Below are 27681 nucleotides of genomic sequence, written 5' to 3' on the forward strand. Positions count from 1 at the left end.
GGGGCTGTTGAGACAGTGTTTGTGTGTGTGTGTGTGTGTGTGTGTGTGTGTGTGTGTATGTGTGTGTGTGTGTGTGTGTGTGTGTGTGTGTGTGTGTGGGTGCGTGCGTGCATGGTGCAATGGAGGTCTTGGCGATCTGTTGGTTTTTGTGTGTGATTGGCTGACGGTACTGCAGCATGTTGACCTCTTCCTCACTGCAGGGTCTACTTCAGTTGGAGCAGTCAGAGAGCACAGCCTGGGCCCCTGCAACCAAACATACACCCTGAAATATGGTTTGGACAAAGGATCCCAATGTCAAGATAATATTGCTGTAGGGAGGCTCGTCTATGACACAATACCATGTGGAAATGTCAATGATTTTCTAAAGATGAGTGGATAGTGGATAGTGGATAGTGGATAGTGCCTGGTGAGGTCGCAGACTTCAGGCAGATTGTTGACCTAATACGAAACATTAGTATTTTATTTGGACATTATATGATACTTTTGAAGCCCTGAAATAGTGGGAGTATGTTTACAAATGTTTTTTTAAAAACCCATTGAATTAAAGTTGAGAATCTCTACTTTGACCCCATAATAATTGTTTGATTTCAAATCCAAGTGTAGAGCTAAAAGAACAGAAAATGCTTCCTCTTTCCAATACTTATGAAGAGCACTGTATTCATGTTAATCAGTTGCTTCATTACTGTAATATGTGATGTGTTTTGAACTAGTATTTTGAAATACTGTTTTTAGGAGGCAATGATATAAAACAAGTGCATACATGTAAAGAACATAACACATTTTTAGAGGAGTTCAAATATGTAAAATTCAGTATTACTCGAAAGAAAATATTTGCCCAAAAATATTTGCCCCATAGACCTTCTTGAATCAATGGGTCTGCAAACTATTAAAACCCGATAGGGATCAAACAGGCAGCAACTATTAGCAGGATGTTAAGATAAAGGCCGACAATAACATCACTGAGTTTTGCCCTCTGCGCAGGGATCCCCTTTCAATCATTCACTAGCCATGGCTTCAACTTCACCTCTCACATACTCTTTCGCCTGTGTTTCATGATCTGAAACACAGGTGTCATGACGGGATAAAATAATCACTTCAGCAGACGTGTCCGGGGTTACTCAGAAGAAGCGATTGAACCTGTAAAGATGGGTTACCTTCCGTACTTCTCCACCGAGACATGGACTCTCCTTGCCTTACTCATCTCTCTGATCGGAGTGTAAGAAGTTTTAATAAAAAATATTATTTGTTAGTTAGTTAGTTGTGATAATACATACAAATGATAGTATTGATAATTACAGTTATCTAACAGTTTCAATGATACCTATGACTTGATCGTTTTGCTTTTGTTTCAAGTCAGATTGTTGATTTATATTTATTCTGACCAGGTATGGATACTGGCCATATGGAATATTCAAAAAACTTGGCATTCCTAGTCCTAAACCCATCCCTTTCCTCGGGACGATAATGGGATATAAGAAGGTTTGTAGAGATTAAGCCCATAAACAACAACATTGTAGACTCATCCATGATGTGTGTTGTTGTGGTGAAAGCCATGGGAGCTGAATATGAATTGTTTTACCCAGAAAAATGGGCAATAAAGCTTTTGAACGAAAACGAAAAGAGAGGAGTGAGAGCCGGTCTGTAGTGGAAAAGGGCCATCATAGACTAAGCCACAGTTCAGGTTTATGACAAGCATTTATGAACTGGCTATTTTTTATTTTTATTTTTTTGTTCCCAGGGTGGTTTCACCAATTTTGACACAGAGAGCTTCCAGAAATATGGGAAACTGTGGGGGTGAGTCTGCTAAACTGATCCTGGTTATTGTTAACTATGATGGATATATATATCTCTCAGTGTCTACAGTATACACTCTTAAACCAGGCGGACACCGTGCGATTTTCACAAACACAGACGATCCAACCGACGAAATGGTCTCATACACCAAGACAAATGATCTGTCTTGATGCAAGTACACTGCCCAAGCAACAATTTCATGCTTCCACATTAATAATTTGAATCTGTTATTGAGCGATTTAAGTTTTAAGCTTTTAAGTATTCTGTAGTATGGTCCCAAACACAACTTGTGCGTTGCCAATGTTTGACAACATCCTGGATTCTCATTGGTTGAGGCTCCTATATTGCCTCTGAGCACGTCTCAAACTGCATGAATAAAGAGGAGCCATGACATGTCAGAATTCAAATCGGAAGTGATTGTGTCTTCCCTCCATGTCATTGAAAGGGCAAAAATGTAATTAAAAAAATAAAGAAAAAAAGGGTTCTAAAAGGATTCTTTGGTTGAATAACTCTTATGGGTTCCATTTGCAGTGCCCTGCGTAAGTAATGGTCCAAGCATTTTTTCTTCTTTTGCATTATGCAAATGTCCAAATTAAGCACTCATGTTCAGTATTTGGTCCCCAATCCTTTGTATGCAAAAGTGCAAAAGTCTGTGACCCATTGACCCAACCAGACGCTGGGTATCTTCTCTGGTAATGCTCTGCCAGACCTATATTGCAGCGATTGTTGTTTGTTTTTTTAGGATGTTTTGCCCTCCTCTTCAGCAAATTAAATGCATGTTCTATAGGATTCTATAGGATTCTCTTTTTGGCCCTGAATAATTTCCTAGTTGCTATGGCAGTATGTTTTGGGTCATTGTCCTGCTGTATGGTGAAATGCCGTCCAATGAGTTTGGAGCAATTAACTTGTACTTGGACTGACAAGATGTTTCTGAACACTTCTGAATTCATCCTCATCAAAGGAGACAAGTGAGCCAGTTACAGTGGAAGCCATACATGCCCAAGCCATAACACGGTAGCAAACCGTAACCTGGCCAGCCTGTTTTTGTGGCCAAGTAGTGGTTTGCACCTTGCAGTGTAGCCTCTGTAGTTCTGCTGGTGAAGTCTTCTGCGGATGGTAGTCTCTGACTCATTGACGCCTACCTCCTGGAGAGTGTTCCTAATCTATGGGGCAGTTTTTTTTATTTTTATTTTTTTATTATGGTGAGCATTCTTTGGTTATCCACTAGAAGTCTTCCTTGCCATTTGCGATTTCTTAGCTCACCAGTGCTTTCTTTCCTTTTAATGAAGTTCCAAACTGTTGATTTTGGTCGGTTTAAGGTTTTGGCTATGTTTAATTATTTTCTGATATTTCAGCATCATAATGGCTTCCCTGACTTTCAATAACATCTCTTTGGTCCTCATGTTGACAAGACACCAATAGCAGACTGCACAAATTATGTGATGGAACACACCTGACGAACACACCTGTCAAGCCAATTGTCCCATCACTTTTGTGTAGCCTGAAATAGGGGGATTATGCATAAACATGTTGTAATTTCTGAATGATAAACCAATATGTACACAAATAACATCAAATAAAAGATGAGAATCTCTACGTTCTCATTTCAACTCCAAAAAGAAGAAAAAATGCTTCACTGTCCCATTACTTTCGCACGGTATTGTATAACCTTCTGTGGAAAAGGGTTCTACATGGAACCCAAAAGGTTTCTTCAAAGGGAGAGTGGAAGAAGAACCCTTTTTGGTTCTAGGTAGCACTTTTTTTCTAAGAGTGCAGGATCTGTGATGGGTCTGTCTGTCTCTATCTACGGTATATTCGCTTGAATGCCACAGCCTATTTGAGTATTGTTGCTGACCATGTGCATCCCTTCATGGCCACAATTGACCCATCTTCTAATGGCTACTTCCAGCATGATAATGCACCATGTCACAAAGCAAAAGTTGTCTTAAACTGGTTTCATGAACATGACAATGAGTTCAGTGTTCTTCAGTGGCCTTCCCAGGATCTGAATCCAATAGAACACCTTTGGGATGTGGTAGAACGGGAGATTCACATCTTGAAAGTGAACCTGAAAAATCTGCAGGAATTGAGTGATGCAATCATGTCATCATGGACCAGAATCTCAAAGGAATGTTTCCAACATCTTGTGGAATCAATGCCACGAAGAATTGAGGCTATCTTTGTTTTTGCTGGTGTGTAGGATCTATGATGGCCGTCAGCCCATCCTGTGTATCATGGACACAGCCATGATCAAAACCATCCTCATCAAGGAATGCAACTCCCTTTTCACTAACAGGAGGGTAATACGCTGAATTGAAGTTGTTGTATAGGGAAAAAAACATAAGGACTCCTTAAATAGATAATATCATTGTTATTATAGCATTATTAATAGTAGGTTAATCTTGCAGTATATAATTATTATTATTTTTCTAGAATATCTATCTCAAAGGGCCTCTGTATGACGCCGTGTTTATCGCTGAGGATGATGCATGGAGACGGATCCGCAGTGTCCTGTCTCCCTCCTTCACCAGTGGGCGGATCAAAGAGGTACAGTCCCATCTCTCCTCTCCTTCTTTCATTCATTCCTTTATACAACACAAATAAATGAATGACTAACAACTCTGATGCGCGCGCGTGTGTGTGTGTGTGTGTGTGTGTGTGTGTGTGTGTGTGTGTGTGTGTGTGTGTGTGTGTGTGAGAGTGTGTGTGTGATTTGTACTATGTGTATAGTGTGTATTCATTGTTGTTTGTTGTTGTGTGAAGCAGCAACTTTAATTAATTAATCCAAGACAAATTTTCATCCGGGACAATAAAGTATATTTGATCTTATCTTCGATAAGTTCAGTGGTCAGATGACAGAGTATAGAATAATAGTTCATCTTTGGAGTCACTTATTCTTTGACATAATGTATCCTGTATGGATGTATATTCTCAGGCTATATAAACATTAAAATAATTCCTGTTTCAAACATGATATTAATATATGTTTTGCACATATTAATCCACGTATCAATCATGATATTTTTCCATGTATCCTTCCCAACTCAGATGCTCAGGATCATGAAGCAGCACTCTGGTAACTTGGTCAGCAATCTGAAGAAGACGGCTGATAACGATGAGCCCATTGAACTAAAGGAGTGAGTATTTATCTCCGAGACGATAAGGTGAATTTGTAATTTCAGTGAACTCCCCGTTTAATTTTGTAGTTGTGGTTCTGGTAGTCAGAGATTGTGTGGTTGTGTTCCAGGTTCTTTGGACCATACAGTATGGATGTGGTCGTCAGTACTTCATTCAGTGTCGACATCGACTCCCTCCACAACCCCTCCGACCCCTTTGTGACCAACATCAAGAAAATGCTCAAGTTTGACATCTTCAGCCCACTGTTCCTCACAGTCGGTACAACTGCCCCCATATAACTTTCAGTCATTTTGTGCTTAATAAATGAAGCTATTGATTTCATTGATTAGACTGACATAAACCACACTGCCAATGGTTTGCGCTCTACTCATTTGACAAACACATGGGCCCTGTCCAGAACCAACCTCTAGTTCCTAAATGCTGGACACTTGGAGATCTGAGTGGATTGGATACAGAAGTGTCTAGGGATAGAGCCTAGGAGTTGTTTCTGGACAGGGCTGTGTATTGAATAGGATTGGAGTCACGTATCATGGTATTTCCTGTTCCTGTTTGTAACCGTGGCATTTCCTGTCCGTCCAGCATTCTTCTCCTTCATGGGTCCTGTTATGGCAAACAAGGAGGTATCCCTATTCCCTGCCTCGGTCACAGATTTCTTCTACGCTGTCTTTCAGAAGATCAAGTCCAATTGCGTGGCTAGCACCAGGAAGGTATGTAACTGATCAAATATACGATCTTCAGCCAGTATTGTGTAATACAATTGTAGAGATTTGGTAGCATCTGGTAGTTCTCATGTGATTTTGATCTGACGTAAGCCTGCTTCCAGAGTCGGGTAGATTTCCTGCAGCTGATGATAGACTCGCAGAAAGACAGCAACTCAAAGGGAGAGGAGCAGAGTAAAGGTGCCTGCCTTAACACACACACACACACACACACACACACACACACACACACACACACACACACACACACACACACACACACACACACACACACACACTGTATACTAGCATCTAACACACACACATACAGTACCTGCCTCAAACACCTATACCTACAAACACACCTAACCCATTTCTCCCATCATCATAGGATTTAGTGACCATGAGATCTTGTCCCAGGCAATGATGTTCATCTTTGCTGGCTATGAGACCACCAGTAGCTCTCTGTCCTTCCTGGCCTACAATCTGGCAACCAACCCTCACATCATGACCAAGCTGCAGGAGGAGATAGACACTGTGTTTCCCAACAAGGTAACCCCTCTGCAGACTCCTATATAGTACTATTCATGTGGAACAGGTGATAGTGACAGTCACAGTGTGATAGTGACATGATAGTGACAGTGTTTTAGAGGGTACTGATGAGTGTGTAACCCCTGTGCACTGCAGACTCCTACAGATGGTTAGATAGGTGACAGTATTTTGCAGTGTGCTAATGTGTCTGTAGCATCCCTGTGCAGACTTCTGCCCAGTATTATTCATTTGAAACAGGAAGTAGATAGGTGTTGTTGGAATCTTCAGAATAGTTAAAAGGCCAGTACCTGAGGACCTGAGGGATCTACAGGGTATATACCTTAAAAGCATGTCTGACATGCAGTGGTGTGCATGACCATAGAGTGATTTCTAAACTAATACAATTATCTTAAAATAAATTATAAAACTAACAGGTAATCAGTGCAGAGACTTGTGTGATATGTGCTCTCCATCTGACTCGTGCTGCTGCATTTTGTATCATTTGCCTAGAGCTTTCTTTGGTCGACCAGACAGGAGAGTGTTACAGTAATCAAGGTTGCTAGTAATACAAGCATGCATTCGTCTCTCAGTGTCAGCCTGGGAGAGGAAAGGTTGCACCTTTACAGCTGTGTTCTGTAAAGGTCCATGTAATATTCAAGCGTTCTAAAAGCTTCCTAACGGTTGTAATGACTATCTTTAATCGGTAGCGATCAGGGAACAAGATCCCTTATAATAAATCCCTTATGAATAAATATTTCATTTTCGAACGCTGTTTTGGTTCGGAAAACACGCTTTTTAAAATGCAGTGTCCTACCTGACATTCGGTTTGCATATAAACATGTTGTGAGTGCCAGGGGTGTTCTAGGGGAGTAGACTGACCTTTCTCTGGTGGCTGCCTCTCCCAATCGTGTGTGCATGTAGAAACACAACAGCTAATGTCCAACACTGCAAGTTCATTTCGGGGGGATATATTATTATTAGGGAGGATGTTGTTGTTTGGACAACTTCAGACAGAATTTCTCCACGATGGCAGATTTCCGGCAAACTTACTTACTCTTCTTTAAGTGATACAAATATGTTTTAGTCACATTCTTGATATGGGTTTCAAAATTAAGATCTGAGTCAATGGTAACACCTTGTTTTTTTGCCTGGTGCTTAGTGTTACTGTAAGTAGTGTCTTTAAGTGTGCAGACAGTTTGACCAGGACAAGGACAAAGAGCATTTTGGCATAAGCATTAATTAATTAATTCTAAGGTCATTAAGAACCTAGTTAATAACTTAACAACATAGTGCTATCTCAGTGCTATGATCGGCACAAAAGCCAGATTGGAACATGTCAAAGGTACAGTTGGGAAGAAGGAGATTATTTAACAGTTTGAACACCTTTTTTTCAAGAATTATTATTTTTTTGCTTAAAAAGGGAAGGTTGGAGATTGGCCTAAAATCGCAAAGGACTGAAGAGTCTAAGTTACTTTTCTTCAGGAGGGGTTTCACCATGGTAGTTTTAGGTGCAGATGAACAGACCCCCACTTTGCTGAGCATTTCTGTATGACCACTGCAAAAGAGTTCATAGTGCTTCCATGTGGTGGAAGGTGGGGTAACAAGTCATCAAACACATCTTCAGGTCTTGCCTGAGTGATCCTCCTCACCTAATATTGGTTCTCTTATCTCAGAAGTATGTTTCAAATTCCTCACATTTGTAGGTGGAGAGTAGATCACCAGGTGTCTTGTGGGCGGGATTTATAAGGCTGTCAATCGTTGAAAAGAGCACTGTTTGAGTTGTTATGATTCATTATCAATTTTGAGAAATGATCCCGTCTGTCTCGGCGTTTTTTTATTGCCTTATTAAAAGCAGAAAGATGCTCTCGAAGAATATCAAGGTGGACCTGCAGTTTTTGTCCGCTCAGACTTTCTGCAAATTCTTTTAAATTTGGCCACAGCCTTTTTCAGTTTGACTGGTGCTACAGAGTCGATAGTTGCCCTTAGTTTGGTGTTGAAGCTGGTTGCTAAATCATTATCACAGGAGGAAGCTGTTGATGGTGTACTATTCATATTCATATTCATCATGAAATTCTCATCTGCTCAGCGACATGGCTAGATAAATAATAGAGTGAAAATATATTTTTCCCCACTTCTAATAGACTGACATGCATTCATGTTTAGCCAGGTTTCAGATAAAAACATTACAGTGCAGCTTTCGCTCTGAGATAAGATCAATAAAGGTTTTGCCAGATAGGGACCTAATATTCAAAAGCACCATGGTAATGTTCTCTGGGCTGTTCGGTGCTGCCCGGCCACAGTTAATGGAATGGATACCAAGTTATTCACATTTGAACCACCTGACAGTTTTCTTGTAGTCTGTCGACTGTGATAGGAAATAATAGACTGTAGCACATTCAGTATTCCAAGCAGTCAATCCACTAAAAGCAGCCCAGTTTAGTGGCATTTTGACTTCTGATTGATCCTTGTGTACATCTATCATTTACATTGTTCAGTGGAATCTAAATGTATTTTCTTCTAACTATCAAGATAACATTATTTAGCGATTTTTTTGTTTATTCATGTATAACAAAAAAGCAAGACACTATTACACACGTACATTGAAAGTAATGGCGTTCTGTATGCGGGTGTCATGAAATTAGGCTATGCAGATTAGAATAAGTATAGTACTGTGTTCATTTCCCCCCCAAAAAACACAAAAAACTAACAGCTCTTCAGATTTGCGACGAAAAAGAGTTAGTTCTGGGCTACGGCTACGTGAACGACCAATCACTAGTGCTCATGTGAGTGTAATATCCCTGTGCAGGCTCCTATCCAGTACGAGGCTCTGATGCAGATGGACTATCTAGACAGCGTGATCAACGAGTCTCTCAGGTTGTACCCCATCGACTTGAAAGAGTCGCCAAGAAATCTGTTGAGATCAGCGGCATCACCATCCCCAAGGGTATGGTCGTCATGATACCCATCTGGACCTTGCACCGTGACCCCGATGTGTGGGAAGACCCAGAGGAGTTCAAACCAGAGAGGTAATGGGCCACATCTTAACCACAACCACAATATCAATCACAACAGCAACGATAAGAGCAGTGTTCCACAAACAACCATAAAACAAACCTAAATGCGACGACCAAACACAAACAGGTTTCTTCAACCATGTATAACCATCATATTACTGTGATTTAATTGATATGTTCTTTAACCCCTCCTCCTCTGAACTCTCCGTGTGTAGGTTCAGTAAGGAGAACAAGGAGAGCATCGACCCATACACCTACATGCCGTTCGGGTTGGGCCCACGGAACTGTATCGGGATGCGATTCACTCTGGTATTGATGAAACTGGCGATGGTGGAGATTCTACAGAGGTTCAACTTCACCGTCTGCAAAGAGACAGAGGTGAGACAAAATAATGATACAATGATTGTAAATATAATTTTGTACCTATGACTTTGTTGCGTTTCTATATGTAGCAGAGGTGATTTTGGAATCACACTCGCGTGATGAGGTAGCCCTGCCTGAGACATGTAAACTGAAGTGTCGCCCTCAGACCTTGAGGATGTCCTCTTGGCTTAATAGTAGCGTTTGTGTCTTCCACATGGGAGACCCGGGTTTGAACCCCCATACTACAATTCTGTACTTGCGTACTGCATGAGTATGTACTCCCCATTTAATTTCCCAGATTGCATTTTTCAGTACTAGGCGCCAATCATCCTCAGTATAGGCTACCTACTAAATGATGGAAGTGTGAGATTTAAAAAAAAGCTATTTGTATTTCTGCAAAACTCCCTCGAGACTTCATAGGGCCATTTTAATGTATGTCGACCCAAGAGAGGTTGTCCAGGAGTTTGAGTTTATTTGAATTTATAGTGCAATGCTACCCGAACGTAACAGTGACACTGTGTTAGGTAACATTCATAGTGTAACGCTGACATCTGTTTTACTCGTTCCTTCATACTTTAACTGTGTGTCAACTCTCACCAGATCCCCATTGAGATGGACCTGTTCCGCTGCCAGGAGTCCAACGACAACCAGCTCAAAGCAGACAGCCAGTGATGAGGATCTGCCCTGCTGCAGGTCTCTCAGTTATTATGTTACACATAGATCTAGGATCAGCCCCAACACTGGCTACTTTCAAAAATGGGAAAAAATAAAAAAAAGGGCTTCGCTTTTGCCTTAAATTGAAACTAAATTGGCGCTAATAATTGCACTGTGACCCTAAAATGCACTGTGACTTTTATTCTTTTTTTTATGTCTTTTATGCGTTTTTATTCTAATTTTTCTTTCATGCTCTTTCCTTTTTATCTATTTTACGTAAAGCACTTTGAATTGCCTCTGTGTATGAAATGTGCTATATAAATAAACTTGCCTTGCCTTGCCTTGCCTTGCCTCGCCTCTGGGCTCTGCTGCTACTGTATGCTGCTCTCTTTGTATCTGTCTATTAGTGGAGGTCCAGGACTCGTTGTACAGAGACAGTTGTTGTCTGTCGTCTGCAGTGCAGGGATTTGCATGTGACTTGTGTATGTTTTGTACTTGTCTGGTAGTGGGTCTCTATGATCACGCTAAAAACGTGTGTATAATCACAAACTAAATCATAACATGAGAATGAACAACATGCCATCAAAACATGACAATAAATAGGTGTTAGATTAGATTCAACTTTATTGTCATTGTGCAGAGTACAAGTACAGAGACAACGAAATGCAGTTAGCGTCTAACCAGAAGTGCAAAAAAGCAGAAAAGTGCAATGTGAACAATATATACAGGTAGAGCAGTATAAGCAATATATGAGCAGTATAAGTAGTGCAGTATAAGCAGTATATGAGCAGTATAAGCAGTATATGAGCAGTATAAGTAGTGCAGTATAAGCAATATATGTATTAACAGTAACATTATAAGCAGAATAAATATAGAATGCAGTATGAACAGTATAAGCAGTATATGAGCTGTATAAGTAGTGCAGTTACCAATGTATTGGGTCTATCTATGGGTATCGTAGTGCAGCAGTAGTCAAAATGTACCTGCATTTTATCGGTTGAAGTGCCATCTCATCTGTCATAAGATTTGACTTGTAAAACTGAAAAGTAGGATACAACTAATAGCCTAAATGTATAAACACAGACCACAACCAAAAAACAACATGGGAAAATCGTTTACGCATCCTCTGCAGCAGGAACAGTGCAGAGAAAAAGTATGTACAGTAAACCCCATAACTGAATACACTTCATACGCTTCAGCGCGACACAGAACGCCTATACTGCAACAAAGTAAAAAGATGAGACAGACACGTGTCTTCAATAACTTGCATGTTTAATCAAAATACAAGCATTCGGCACATCGTTAACTTGTAGGAAAGTTTAATCAGGTTTTATCAATTGTATTATTTTAAATGTGAAATAAATAGCATCAGTGCAGAGGCTATAACACACTACAAAAGTCACATTAAATCACGGAAAGTAGGCTAGGCTAATTAACGGAACTATATGATTATAAAGCCGGAGCCCAGTCCAGGGTTCTGAAAGCGACAAGTAACAAGTGTGCCCATCAACTGTCTAGATATTAGGCCTATACGTAACATTTAGTCCTCCACTTTATATCACAGCCAGTATAACGTTTAAAATGACTACAAAACAAAAGCAATATAGTCTACAGTGAACGGCGCATTGTCCATTTGTCATACATGTCCAAACAGACCCGCTCACTTGAATAGGAAAGTAGCGCGGCGGTTCGTTGCTTCAGCAAACCTCTCGATGACTTTACTGTTGAAATCCATCTGTCCCTGGATCAATGCATTTTCAATGGAAAGCATGTCAAGGCCGTTCAGTCGCTGGTGTCTGTTCTGTTCTGACAGATGTATAATGTCTTTGAATCCAGCCGATGCCCAAATAGTCTCCACCAAAAATCATACATGGGAAACAGTTTCGCATGTTTCGAGGTGGTAGCGGTTAGCCATCTCTTTTTGTCAAACCATTCCTGTTGGCCCTAAACGTTTTATCTCCAACTTCTCTTCCAAAGGCAATGTACTAAACCGCATGGTCAACAAATAATCTACACGATTCATTGTGAAAACTTTAGCTAGCTAGCATTAGCGATAGACGTACAGTAGATGAACTGAATTGCTTTGTGATTATTTCCTGTCATGTCAGACCACGTTAACGACATTAGCGTTTAATAGTTTTTCGCCACCTGTTGCTAGGCAGAATTCATACCCAATATAATTTGCGTGAGGTTTTCCCTGCTTACGCCAATCACGCTCACGTTGTTCCCCTCGCAACGATGGGGCAGAGTGCTCCGCTGCCCCACAGCAGAAAGACGGGACAGAGAGCGCAGTCCGCACACACTAGTAATTACTAGTAATTAGTAATTACTCCAAAAACAGCACTATACGAATTATGAGTCAAGTTTATTATATTTATACACACCAATTTCACCATTTAATCTATTTTGTATTAAATATAAAATACTTATTATTATTACTAATAAAAAATAGGACTAATAATTGTTTCGTATTTGTAATGTACTTTATGAGACTTTATGTTTGTAATGTACTTTATAAAGAAAAAAACCCTGTATATCCCCAAATTTGATTCTATGCAATATGTTTTTTCAAATGTTGTATTTGTCTTGTAGGCTACTTTTGTGTAAGCCGTATATTGTGGGTAAAATGCACTATAAATTCAAATGAACTTAAACTTAAATGTGTATTGCAGTGGAATCCTAACTCGAGATCCGCGTGAAAATCGAATCAATTTCCCATTGACATGAATGCAAGATTTACGCGCGCGGATTTGGAGTGAGGATTCCACCCAAAATGCGTTGCTATTGGTATCATTATGACGTTGATATGTACACAGAATTGAGAATGTTCTGCAATAATACACAAAGTTCTTGAACTTTTAGTTTAGTGGCATAACGAGCTAAGACGCAACCTGAACCTGTGCAATCAGTATTACCAGAGTGAGATATAAAGAGATTATAACCGGAAGATTCGGCGCTTATACACAGCCTACTGACTGAGGTAGGCTAATGTAGGCCAGAGATGTAGTATAGTTGACATATAGTATAGTTTTATAACACTTGTATTTGTAAATACTTGAGACGGCATAGGCCGACTACCTTTACAGCATTTGGACAAGGGACGCGTAAAAATGTCACTGAGAGATATCTGTCACTAGGAGATGATATTCCCATTAAGTCGAATTCAGCGTTGGATATTTCTATATGCCTAAAAACTCACATCTTTAGAAAGGCCTTCCTTTAGGTCCTGTCCTCTTGTTGTTGTTAGTGTTTTGTTTGTGTTTTTGTTTGTGTGTCTATTGCACTCAACTGCACAGGCTTTGAAATTGTCGGCTACAAATGAAAAACACATTCCAAATAAAATATATTTTTTATTATTATTATGAGAGACCTAAATGCATGAATTGAATTAGGGCTATTTTAATTTTGCCGAGGTCTTCTGCTTATTAGCCTATAGGCTCCTACCTGTACCAGGCCGATTCCAGTTAATAAAATGTGCCCATTATATGGCCACTGATATTTGACCTGTTGGCCACAATTGTAGGCTATATTTCAAGGCGTGTCAACAAACATAGCCAGCCAACCCACACTGGAAGCTTTTGCTGACTCTAACATAGGCCTCTGACAGGACCAAGTCACTTCGAACCATTGCATCGAACGCTGATAAGAGTTGTTAGCCAGTGAATTACCATGATAGTCATTCCAAACCCATTATGACGCCAGCCGAACGCACATTATAGATAATAACATTTCTTTGCTGCCAATCGGTGTACTGGTATTTGTTGACTGATTCAGTAGGGCAAACTCAAAGATTGTTATCCCTTTCTCATTTGGGGAATCTTTCTGACATTCCTGTTGCATTATAGTATGGGTGTGTGGAGATTATTTCAATCATTTTTGTTTGTGTTCTATCTACTGTAGGTGCATAAAAACAATGGAGGTGAAAATATATATGAGTATTGAGGATATCAGGAAGGAGCATGAGAGGATTAAGACAGAGAAGGCAGAGTTTGAGAAAAAGGAATATGAGGAATATGAAAAACAAAAGAGAAGGGACCAAAAAGTTAGGCAGAGGGAGGAGGAGATCCTGGCCAGAAAGGCAGAAAGACTGCAGGAGGACAGGAATGAGTTCAATAGGGAGAGGGAGGAGATGGACAGTGGGATCAAGATCCTCATGATGGAGATTGAGAAAGAGAAGGAGTCCTCAAAGGAGATACTTAGAAAGGCTGAGAAGGCAGAGGCAGAGTTCAATATGATGAGGAAGGAGAGCGTGAAAATCCAAAGAGACGGACAGAAGGTGGAGCAAGAAATGCTCAGGATGTGGAAGGAGAAGGAGACATTTCTCAAGGCCAAGAAACAGATGGAGAAAGAGATGGAGAAAAATATGGTGGCAGTCAAGAGGAGAGAGGCCCTGGTGATGGAGGCCGAAGAAAGACTTAAACTGAGCAAGGAAAAAGAGAAGGAAGAGCAGGAGAAGGAGACCTCAAAGGAGATGCTTAGAAAGACAGAGAAGGTCGGAGCAGAGTTGCAAATGATAAAGAAGGAGTGGATGAAAATCAAAAGAGACGGGCAGAAGGTGGAGCAAGAAATGCTTGGGATGTGGAAGGAGAAGGAGACATTTAAAAAGGATAAGAAACAGATGGAAAAAGAGATAGAGGCCATCAAGAGGAGAGAGGCCCTGGTGATGGTGGCTGAAGAAAGAGCGAAACAGAGTCTGGAAAAAGAGAAGCTAGAACAGGAGAGGGAGACATTGAAGAAGGTGAGCATGGTGACGATTAGAGAGATGGTAGAGAACCTATAGACTAAGTAGATGAAGGTGATTGTTGCTAGTTTTACTATAGCATTTAGTCCATGACCTTCAACTCTCAGTTGAATTTGTCCAATTCTTGTCTCACCTTGCACTCCCCTCTGATGTTACTTTTTTAATTTCAGATGAACGATGGCTCCAGATATGCCACAACCCTCATGTTCTCGTTGAGAGCGACTCCTCTGATGGCTCAGCTGGTACACAATCAGGCAAACCAGGGGACGAGCCTTTCTGTCAAAAGCCTTGTTGATGTGGCCCTGGCTGAGAGCGTGTGGGGGTGCAGAGATAAGACAGGGGACTGCACATGCCGACACCGTTAGCCTGGAAACCTCAACACAATTGGCCGCTATTTAGGGATACATAGCAAATCAATTTATATAGTTGTCTTAAGTTCAATAAATTAAGTTGAACATTAAATTAAATTGACTTCCTTTCTCTACCACTGTGACTGCTTGTGGCATTTATTATTATAGAAAGTCTTACTTGTGATGACCGTGATGTATGTAGCTGAAGATGAATGTAGCTATTTATTTTAAGTATCTCTGGATAAGAGCTTCTGCTAAATTACTCAAATAATGTATCCATTTCCTGTTAACCATCTCTAAACCCTAGATGGCAGTATTTACTCTTACACCAGAAACGTGACCAGTTGCACGTGTGGATGCAGAAGAAATAGCCTCCCAGTCTGTTTCTGCAAGGAACTTCTAATTTATGGATTCTGTACATTGTTTTATGTTGAGAGCCTTGTCAAGTCTGAATATCTTAGAGTTGGGGTTTGTCCTCTACCTCCAAATATAAATGAGGACAATCACTTTGTTTTTCATACAGGTACCACTATTGTATGTATTTCTATAATCTATGTTTCTATTACTTTACCATACTATGAAACTAATTGAATATGTTTTTAAGCGTCCAAAAAGCATTGATACCATTTCCAAGCACTCCAAGAATCATTTTGCGTTGCTGCTGCAGCAGCCGCGCAATGTCAACACTTTACACACGCACTGGTGTAGCATGTAACATTAAAATCCATCAACTTCATATCACACCATTGATGATTGGTGAACTTGTTGGATCAGTTAAGGCTTGTGCCAGAAAACAGTACACACACCAATCACACAATGGGACTATAACAGGCACATACAGTGCATTCTGAAAGTATTCAGACCCCTTCACTTTTTCCGTATTATGTTATGTTACAGCCTTATTCAAAAATAGATGAAATTATTTTTTTCCTCATTAATCTACACACAATACGCAATAATGACAAAGGTGCTTCAACAAAAAACGTAAAGGGTCTGAATATTTATGTAAAGGTGATATTTCAGTTTTTTATTTTGAATAAATGAGCAACAATTTCTAAAAACCTGTTTTTGCTTTGTCATTATGGGGTATTGTGTGTAGATTGATGAGGAAAAAGGCTGTAACATCACAAAATGTGGCAAAAGTGAAGGGGTCTGAATACTTTCAGAGAGCACTGTATTTACATCTTGATTCACAGAATCACACCTCGTACACACTTGCAAGTGATAGCAACGCCTATCACCTGTCCCAATAAAGGGATGCTACAAGCGCACCATTTCATCCTTTCCACTCTTCACTCTCTGACTGTCTGAAGTGTACTGTAGTTGTGTTGTTGTAGCTGGGTACACCTCAGCCTATGATTCTCACGGGGCATTAGGTTGAAAAGTGTACTGTAGTTGTGTTGTTGTAGCTGGGTACACCTCAGCCTATGATTCTCATGGGACGTTAGGTTGAAAAGTGTACTGTAGTTGTGTTGTTGTAGCTGGCTACACCTCAGCCTATGATTCTCACGGGGCGTTAGATTGTCTCTGATAGAATCCTACGGTTCAGCTCAACGATGATTTTCACCTTCTGAGCACCTGTTAACTCTCTGAGCTAGCAGGCTAACCTGTGAGCTCTCAATTCTTTGTTATTGTTGAACCCTAGCTCGACGATAATTCCTCAGGTTATTATAAGGTCACATGTGTAGGCTACAGCTAGCACTTGGGACGGACGGCTAACTAAGTTACTTGTTGTTTCCGGACAGCTGAGAACCTTGGCTAGCTTTGACAAGGTAATATTGAGAAATATTAGCACCCTGTTTGCAGGAGGGTTGGTCAGCTTGTGTTTGTAGCCCTAGGACTACTGAGCACTTTCTAGTAATTAATAATTTACTAGCTAGTTACCTCGTATAATGATCTGGAACATACCAGTTCTCTCTGGTGTGGGACCACCATATCTAACTATGCGGGTACCAGTTCCCTGTGGTAGCACGTGGGTGTAGCAATGCTGAGGTGTGCTGATATTATACCTGTTTGTTGCATCGTGCGCTGTATCTAAACTAACCCCACAACTAAGTCAACTAATAAACATGGGCTACGCATATCTTAAACATGCCTGTGTGTGTGTGTGTGTGTGTGTGTGTGTGTGTGTGTGTGTGTGTGTGTGTGTGTGTGTGCGTGCGTGCGTGCGTGCGTGCGTGTGTGTGTGTGTGTTTGTGCGTGCTTGCGTACATGTGTTTTTTCGGGGGTTGCAGAGAAAGTCTTCCAGCTGTTCCAATGACAACATCCATCCATCCATACATACATAGACCTATGCATTTAATTCTGGTTTGTTTATAACTAAGAGGAAGACACATTTATCATCAAAAACCACTAGTTATCATCAAAAAGGATGGTCACAGTTTGCTAAAAAAGAGTACCTAAAAAGCCTGCAAAGGTCTCGTAAAAGATATTGTGGACAGATGAGATGAATATTATCATGGACGTGACAAAAGTTTGGAGAAAAAAGGATCTGCCCAAGATCCACAGCATACCACCTCATCTGTGAAACATGGTGCAGGGGGTGTTAGGTGTGGGCATGTATAGTTGCCATTAGAACTTGCTAACTTGTCTTAATTGATGATTGTACCTGCTGACGGCAGCAGCAGAATGTATTCTGAAGTGCACAGAAACATCTTGTCTGCTTGAGTGCAAGCAAATGCCTCCAAATGCATTGGATGGAGCCACACCATACAATAAAACAATGACCCAAAACACTGCCATAGCAACTAGTGGAAAGATCTTGATTGGCCAAGTCAATCTTCAGATTAAAATTCAATTGAACATGCATTACATTTCCCTAATGATAAGAATTTAGGCAAAAAGACCTCAAAACAAACAACAACTAAAGATGGCTGCAGTACAGGCCTAGCAGAGCATCACCAAAGAAGATGCCCAGCGTCTGGTAAGGTTAGTGGGTTGCAGACTTCAGGCAGTTATTGTCCACTAAATACTAGTGGATTGTCCACTAAATACTAAACATGACTGCTTCATTTGGACATTTGATAAGTCTGTCCCATTACTTTTGGGTACACTGAAATAGGGGGATTATGCATAAAAAGTGGGGTAATTTCTAAATGGTGAAACCAATGTGTATACAAATACCATCAAATAAAAGCTGAGAATCTCTACTTTAACCTTGTAGTAATTGTTTAATTTCAAATCCAAACGTTTGATAAAGTTCTTCATAACCAACATCAGGGAGATGTGACCAGAGAGTGGATCCTGGCTATAAGGGCACACACTTGCCAACACACATTCTGGTGTGACATGTGCGATGTCTTATTGATCTATGTTGCTTTGGCTGTCTCCATGTGTGGATCATTGTAATCAGGGGTGGGGCTGGCCTTTTAAACACCTGTGCTTTGTTTCATTCAGGGAAAACAAAGAGATTTTTAACATTTCTTTTAAAGAGACAACACACATTTTCTGCCATGCCTCTGTCAATTGATTTGGCTTTAATCAATGGTTTCTTCTTGATGTTGTGTACATGTTTTCATGCCTATGTCACCTTTCAGAGGAAATCAAGGAACCTATCCAGATCTGATGTCGTATTAGATGAGTCAAACCCTGTCAGAACATAGTTTGCTTTTGCTAGATTCTTTTCTTTTCTTTTGTCTAGTATTGGTATACATGGTCGAAATGATGCACTCATGTTTAGTATTTGGTCGACAATACTTTGTATGCAATAACCGTCTGGGACCCATTGACCCCACCAGGTGCTGGGTATCTTCTCTGGTGATATTCTGCCAGGCCAGCCATCTTTTTGCCAGGTCTTTTTGCCCAAAATCTTACCATCAGAAAATGAAATGCATGTTCAATAGGATTTAAATCCAAACATTGACATGGCCAGTCAAGGACTTTCCACTTTTTCGCCCTGAAAATCTCCCTAGCTCCAATGGCAGTATGTTTTGGGTCATTGTCTTACTGTATGATGAAGCGCCATCCAATGAATTTGGAAGCATTGTTTTTACTCGACCAGACAAGATATTTCTGTACACTTCAGAATACATTCTGCTGCTGCTGTCAGCAGTAACATCATCAATTATGATAAGTTAGCAAGTTCTAGTGGCAGCTATACATGCCCAAACCATAGCATCCCCTCCACCATGTATCACAGATGGGATGGTATGCTGTAAACCTTGGGCAGATCCTTTTTTCTCCAAACTTTCCTCTTGCAATCACTCTGATAATATTCATCTTATCTGTCCACAAGACTTTTTTCCACACCTCTGCAGGCTTTTTAGGTACTTCTTAGCAAACTGTAACCTGACTATCCTTTTTAAGAATAACTAGTGGTTTGCATCTTGCAGTGAAGCCTCAGCCATTTGCGATTGCTGAGCTCATCAGTGCTTGATTTTGGCAAGTCTAAGGTTTTGACTATGTTTCAGATTTTTCAGCTTTCACCATTTGTAAATTCATTTGCTATTGTAATGTATCTCACACCTTGTCCTTTGTTGGGAATGATATTTAAGGAGAGGGACAGCGAGATATTCTTTGAGTTTTGGGTTAGGCCCATCACGGGCATCATTCTCCCGCGTTTTCCTTGACGCACATTAACGTATGGTTAAAACTTACAGACGTATGTTGTTTTAAATTGTGTTAAAATGGTTATTTTGTTGATACTCTATTCTCATTCTTCCTATGGGCATTAATGTGATGTTGTGCGCTCGATAAAGGTTCTGTTAATCAGGGCTGGCTCTAGCCATTTGGTGCCCAAGCATTTTTCCTTCTTTTGCATTATCAAATGTCTAAATTAAGCACTCATGTTTAGTATTTGGTCCCCAATCCTTTGTATGCAAAAGTGCAAAAGTCTGTGACCCACTGTGACCCCGCTGGGTATCTTCTCTGGTAATGCTCTGCCAGACCTATGTTGCAGTGACTGTTGTTGTTTTTTTAGGATGTTTTGCCCTAAGTCTCCTCTTGAGCAAATGAAATGCATGTTCTATAGGATTTAAATCTGGAGACTGACTTGGCCAGTCAACAAATTTCCACTTTTTGGCCCTGAAAAATTCCCTAGTTCCTATGGCAGTATGTTTTGGGTCATTGTCCTGCTGTATGATGAAATGCCGTCCAATGAGTTTGGAGCCATTTACTTGTACTTGGACTGACAAGATGTAAATAAATGATTCTCAATTATGCAATTTCTGAGCTCACCAGTGCTTTCTTTCCTTTTAATGAAGTTAAATGAAGTTCCAAACTGTTGATTTTGGTAGGTTTAAGGTTTTGGCTATGTTTACTTTTTTTCTGATATTTCAGCATCATAATGGCTTCCCTGACTTTCAATAACATCTCTTTGGTCCTCATGTTGACAAGACACCAATAGCAGACTGCACAAATTATGTGACGTAACACACCTGACGAACACACTTGTCAAGCCAATTGTCCTATCACTTTTGTGTAGCCTGAAATAGGGGGATTATGCATAAAAGTGTTGTAATTTCTGAATGATAAACCAATATGTACATCAAATAAAAAATAAAAATCTCTACGTTTTTATTTCAAATCCAAACAGAAGAAAAAATGCTTCACTGTCCCATTACTTACGCACGGTACTGTATAACCTTCTGTGGAAAGGGTTCTACATGGAACCCAAAAGGTTTCTTCAAAGGGACAGTGGAAGAAGAACCCTTTTTGGTTCTAGGTAGCACTTTTTCAAAGAGTGCAGGATCTGTGATGGGTCTGTCTGTCTCTATCTACGGTATATTTGCTTGAATGCCACAGCCTATTTAAGTATTGTTGCTGACCATGTGCATCCCTTCATGGCCACAATTTACCCACCTTCTAATGGCTACTTCCAGCATGATAATGCACCATGTCACAAAGCAAAAGTCGTCTTAAACTGGTTTCATGAACATGACAATGAGTTCAGTGTTCTTCAGTGGCCTTCCTTGTCACCGGATCTGAATCCAATAGAACACCTTTGGGATGTGGCAAAACGGGAGATTCACATCTTGAAAGTGCACCTGAAAAATGTGCAGGAATTGCGTGATGCAATCATGTCATCATGGACCAGAATCTCAAAGGAATCAATGTCACGAAGAATTGAGGCTGTTTTGAGAGCAAAGGGAGGCTCTACCCAGTATTAGTATAGTGTTCCTAATAAAGTGTTGGGTGAGTGTATATCTAACTATCTTTGTTTTTGCTGGTCTGTAGGATCTATGATGGCCGTCAGCCCGTCCTGTGTATCATGGACACAGCCATGATCAAAACCATCCTCATCAAGGAATGCTACTCCCTTTTCACTAACAGGAGGGTAATACGCTAAATTGAAGTTGTTGTATGGGGAAAAAAACATAAGGACTTATTAAATAGATAATATCATTGTTATTATAGCATTATTAATATTCGGTTAATTTTGCAGTATATAATCATTGTTATTTTTCGAGAATTTCTATCTCAACGGGCCTCTGTATGACGCCGTGTTTATCGCTGAGGATGATACATGGAGACGGATCCGCAGTGTCCTGTCTCCCTCCTTCACCAGTGGGCGGATCAAAGAGGTACAGTCCCATCTCTCCTCTCCTTCTTTTATTCATTCCAACAACACAAATAAATGAATGACTAACAACTCTGACGTGTGTGTGTGTGTGTTTATGTGATTTGTACTATGTGTATAGTGTGTATTCATTGTTGTTTGTTGTTGTGTGAAGCAGCAACTTTAATTGTCCAAGACAAATTTCCATCCGGGACAAAAAAGTATATTTAATCTTATCTTAGATAAGTTCAGTGGTCAGATGACAGAGTATAGAATAATAGTTCATCTTTGGAGTCACTTATTCCTTGACTATATACATAATGTATCCTGTATGAATGTATATTCTCAGGCTATATAAACATTAAAATAATTCCTGTTTCAAACATGATATTAACCCATGTTTTGCACATATTAATCCATGTATCAATCATCATATTTTTCCATGTATCCTTCCCAACTCAGATGTTCGGGATCATGAAGCAGCACTCTGGTAATTTGGTCAGCAATCTGAAGAAGACGGCCGATAACGAAGAGCCCATTGAACTAAAAGAGTGAGGATTTCTCTCCGAGAAGATAAGGTGAATTTGTAATTTCAGTGAACTCCCCCTTTAATTTTGTGGTTGTGGTTCTGGTGGTCAAAGATTGTGTGGTTGTGTTCCAGGTTCTTTGGACCATACAGTATGGATAAGGTCGTCAGCACTTCATTCAGTGTCGACATCGACTCCCTCCACAACCCCTCTGACCCCTTTGTGACCAACATCAAGAAAATGCTCAAGTTTGACATCTTCAGCCCACTGTTCCTCACAGTCGGTACAACTGCCCCCATATAGCTTTCAGTCTAAATCATTTTGTGCTCAATAAATGAAGCTATTGATTTCATTGATTAGACTGACATAAACCACACTGCCAATGGTTTGCGCTCTACTCATTTGACAAACACATGGGCCCTGTCCAGAACCAACCTCTAGTTCCTAAATGCTGGACACTTGGAGATCTGAGTGGATTGGATACAGAAGTGTCTAGGGATAGAGCCTAGGAGTTGTTTCTGGACAGGGCTGTGCATTGAATAGGATTGGAGTCACGTATCATGGTATTTCCTGTTCCTGTTTGTAACCGTGGCATTTCCTGTCCGTCCAGCATTCTTCCCCTTCATGGGTCCTGTTATGGCAAACAAGGAGGTATCCCTATTCCCTGCCTCGGTCACAGATTTCTTCTACGCTGTCTTTCAGAAGATCAAGTCCAATCGCGTGGCTAGCACCAGGAAGATATGTAAATATATCTGATCAAATATACGATCTTCAGCCAGTATTGTGTAATACAATTGTAGAGATTTGGTAGCATCTGGTAGTTCTCATGTGATTTTGATCTGACGTAAGCCTGCTTCCAGAGTCGGGTAGATTTCCTGCAGCTGATGATAGACTCGCAGAAAGACAGCAACTCAAAGGGAGAGGAGCAGAGTAAAGGTGCCTGCCTTAAACACACACACACACACACACACACACACACACACACACACACACACACACACACACACACACACACACTGTATACTAGCATCTAACACACACACATACAGTACCTGCCTCAAACACCTATACCTACAAACACACCTACCACCCCATTTCTCCCATCATCATAGGATTGAGTGACCATGAGATCTTGTCCCAGGCAATGATGTTCATCTTTGCTGGCTATGAGACCACCAGTAGCTCTCTGTCCTTCCTGGCCTACAATCTGGCAACCAACCCTCACATCATGACCAAGCTGCAGGAGGAGATACACACTGTGTTTCCCAACAAGGTAACCCCTCTGCAGACTCCTATATAGTACTATTCATGTGGAACAGGAAATATGATAGTGACAGTATTTTAGAGGGTACTGATGAGTGTGTAACCCCTGTGCACTGCAGACTCCTACAGTATCTATTACTATTGCTTTGGAACAGACGGTTAGATAGGTGACAGTATTTTACAGTGTGCTAATGTGTCTGTAGCATCCCTGTGCAGACTTCTGCCCAGTATTATTCATTTGAAACAGGAAGTAGATAGGTGTTGTTGGAATCTTCAGAATAGTTAAAAGGCTAGTACCTGAGAACCTGAGGGATCTACAGGGTATATACCTTAAAAGCATGTCTGACATGCAGTGGTGTGCATGACCATAGAGTGATTTCTAAACTAATACAATTATCTTAAAATAAATTATAAAACTAACAGGTAATCAGTGCAGAGACTTGTGTGATATGTGCTCTCCATCTGACTCGTGCTGCTGCATTCTGTATCATTTGCCAATAGCTTTCTTTGGTCGACCAGACAGGAGAGTGTTACAGTAATCAAGGCTGCTAGTAATACAAGCATGCATTCGTCTCTCAGTGTCAGCCTGCGAGAGGAAAGGTTGCACCTTTACAGCTGTGTTCTGTAAAGGTCCATGTAATATTCAAGCTTTCTAAAAGCTTCCTAACGGTTGTAATGACTATCTTTAATCGGTAGCGATCAGGGAACAAGATCCCTTATAATAAATCCCTTATGAATAAATATTTCATTTACGAACGCTGTTTTGGTTCGGAAAAGACGCTTTTTAAAATGCAGTGTCCTACCTGACATTCGGTTTGCATATAAACATGTTGTGAGTGCCAGGGGTGTTCTAGGGGAGTAGACTGACCTTTCTCTGGTGGCTGCCTCTCCCAATCGTGTGCGCATGTAGAAACACAACAGCTAATGTCCAACACTGCAAGTTCATTTCGGGGGGATATATTATTATTAGGGAGGATGTTGTTGTTTGGACAACTTCAGACAGAATTTCTCCACGATGGCAGATTTCCGGCAAACTTACTTACTCTTCTTTAAGTGATACAAATATGTTTTAGTCACATTCTTGATATGGGTTTCAAAATTAAGATCTGAGTCAATGGTAACACCTTGTTTTTTTGCCTGGTGCTTAGTATTACTGTAAGTAGTGTCTTTAAGTGTGCAGACAGTTTGACCAGGACAAGGACAAAGAGCATTTTGGCATCAGCATTAATTAATTAATTCTAAGGTCATTAAGAACCTAGTTAATAACTTAACAACATAGTGCTATCTCAGTGCTATGATCGGCACAAAAGCCAGATTGGAACATGTCAAAGGTACAGTTGGGAAGAAGGAGATTATTTAACAGTTTGAACACCTTTTTTTCAAGAATTATTATTTTTTTGCTTAAAAAGGGAAGGTTGGAGATTGGCCTAAAATCGCTAAGGACTGAAGAGTCTAAGTTACTTTTCTTCAGGAGGGGTTTCACCATGGTAGTTTTAGGTGCAGATGAACAGACCCCCACTTTGCTGAGCATTTCTGTATGACCACTGCAAAAGAGTTCATAGTGCTTCCATGTGGTGGAAGGTGGGGTAACAAGTCATCAAACACATCTTCAGGTCTTGCCTGAGTGATCCTCCTCACCTAATATTGGTTCTCTTATCTCAGAAGTATGTTGCAAATTCCTCACATTTGTAGGTGGAGAGCAGATCACCAGGTGTCTTGTGGGCGGGATTTATAAGGCTGTCAATCGTTGAAAAGAGCACTGTTTGAGTTGTTATGATTCATTATCAATTTTGAGAAATGATCCCGTCTGTCTTGGCGTTTTTTTATTGCCTTATTAAAAGCAGAAAGATGCTCTCGAAGAATATCAAGGTGGACCTGCAGTTTTTGTCCGCTCAGACTTTCTGCAAATTCTTTTAAATTTGGCCACAGCCTTTTTCAGTTTGACTGGTGCTACAGAGTCGATAGTTGCCCTTAGTTTGGTGTTGAAGCTGGTTGCTAAATCATTATCACAGGAGGAAGCTGTTGATGGTGTACTATTCATATTCATATTCATCATGAAATTCTCATCTGCTCAGCGACATGGCTAGATAAATAATAGAGTGAAAATATATTTTTCCCCACTTCTAATAGACTGACATGCATTCATGTTTAGCCAGGTTTCAGATAAAAACATTACAGTGCAGCTTTCGCTCTGAGATAAGATCAATAAAGGTTTTGCCAGATAGGGACCTAATATTCAAAAGCACCATGGTAATGTTCTCTGGGCTGTTCGGTGCTGCCCGGCCACAGTTAATGGAATGGATACCAAGTTATTCACATTTGAACCACCTGACAGTTTTCTTGTAGTCTGTCGACTGTGATAGGAAATAATAGACTGTAGCACATTCAGTATTCCAAGCAGTCAATCCACTAAAAGCAGCCCAGTTTAGTGGCATTTTGACTTCTGATTGATCCTTGTGTACATCTATCATTTACATTGTTCAACTATCAAGATAACATTATTTAGCGATTTTTTTGTTTATTCATGTATAACAAAAAAGCAAGACACTATTACACACGTACATTGAAAGTAATGGCGTTCTGTATGCGGGTGTCATGAAATTAGGCTATGCAGATTAGAATAAGTACAGTACTGTGTTCATTTCCCAAAAAAAGAACACAAAAAACTAACAGCTCTTCAGATTTGCAACGAAAAATAGTTAGTTCTGGGTTTCGGCTACGTGAACGACCAATCACTAGTGCTCATGTGAGTGTAATATCCCTGTGCAGGCTCCTATCCAGTACGAGGCTCTGATGCAGATGGACTATCTAGACAGCGTGATCAACGAGTCTCTCAGGTTGTACCCCATCGACTTGAAAGAGTCGCCAAGAAATCTGTTGAGATCAGCGGCATCACCATCCCCAAGGGTATGGTTGTCATGATACCCATCTGGACCTTGCACCGTGACCCCGATGTGTGGGAAGACCCAGAGGAGTTCAAACCAGAGAGGTAATGGGCCACATCTTAACCACAACCACAATATCAATCACAACAGCAACGATAAGAGCAGTGTTCCACAAACAACCATAAAACAAACCTAAATGCGACGACCAAACACAAACAGGTTTCTTCAACCATGTATAACCATCATATTACTGTGATTTAATTGATATGTTCTTTAACCCCTCCTCCTCTGAACTCTCCGTGTGTAGGTTCAGTAAGGAGAACAAGGAGAGCATCGACCCATACACCTACATGCTGTTCGGGTTGGGCCCACGGAACTGTATCCGTGCGATTCGCTCTGGTATTGATGAAACTGGCGATGGTGGAGATTCTACAGAGGTTCAACTTCACCGTCTGTAAAGAGACAGATGTGAGACAAAATAATGATACAATGATTGTAAATATAATTTTGTACCTATGACTTTGTTGCGTTTCTATATGTAGCAGAGGTGATTTTGGAATCACACTCGCATGATGAGGTAGCCCTGCCTGAGACATGTAAACTGAAGTGTCGCCCTCAGACCTTGAGGATGTCCTCTTGGCTTAATAGTAGCGTTTGTGTCTTCCACATGGGAGACCCGGGTTTGAACCCCCATACTACAATTCTGTACTTGCGTACTGCATGAGTATGTACTCCCCATTTAATTTCCCAGATTGCATTTTTCAGTACTAGGCGCCAATCATCCTCAGTATAGGCTACCTACTAAATGATGGAAGTGTGAGATTTAAAAAAAAGCTATTTGTATTTCTGCAAAACTCCCTCGAGACTTCATAGGGCCATTTTAATGTATGTCGACCCAAGAGAGGTTGTCCAGGAGTTTGAGTTTATTTGAATTTATAGTGCAATGCTACCCGAACGTAACAGTGACACTGTATTAGGTAACATTCATAGTGTAACGCTGACATCTGTTTTACTCGTTCCTTCATACTTTAACTGTGTGTCAACTCTCACCAGATCCCCATTGAGATGGACCTGTTCCGCTGCCAGGAGTCCAACGACAACCAGCTCAAAGCAGACAGCCAGTGATGAGGACCTGCCCTGCTGCAGGTCTCTCAGTTATTATGTTACACTTAGATTTAGGATCAGCCCCAACACTGGCTACTTTCAAAAATGGGCTTAAAAAAAAAA

At 40.6% G+C, this 27681-nt stretch overlaps 2 pseudogenes across 2 annotated transcripts; both read left to right on the forward strand.

Annotated features, from left to right (window-relative positions):
- Positions 1-1145: 1145 nt before the first annotated feature.
- LOC310824135 (cytochrome P450 3A27-like) lies at positions 1146-26973 on the forward strand (annotated as a pseudogene). Its single transcript has 11 exons — positions 1146-1216; positions 1386-1479; positions 1742-1794; positions 21458-21557; positions 21691-21804; positions 22242-22330; positions 22441-22582; positions 23173-23242; positions 23419-23579; positions 26339-26558; positions 26762-26973. The product of its transcript is annotated as a cytochrome P450 3A27-like (transcript).
- Positions 3990-9604, forward strand: LOC310823674 (cytochrome P450 3A27-like; annotated as a pseudogene). Its single transcript has 8 exons — positions 3990-4094; positions 4228-4341; positions 4843-4931; positions 5042-5177; positions 5762-5831; positions 6022-6182; positions 8968-9187; positions 9391-9604. The product of its transcript is annotated as a cytochrome P450 3A27-like (transcript).
- Positions 26974-27681: the final 708 nt, after the last annotated feature.

This window comes from Argentina silus (genome assembly GCF_951799395.1).
Source record: "Argentina silus genome assembly, chromosome: Y".
In the NCBI taxonomy this organism is placed as follows: Eukaryota; Metazoa; Chordata; class Actinopteri; order Argentiniformes; family Argentinidae; genus Argentina; species Argentina silus.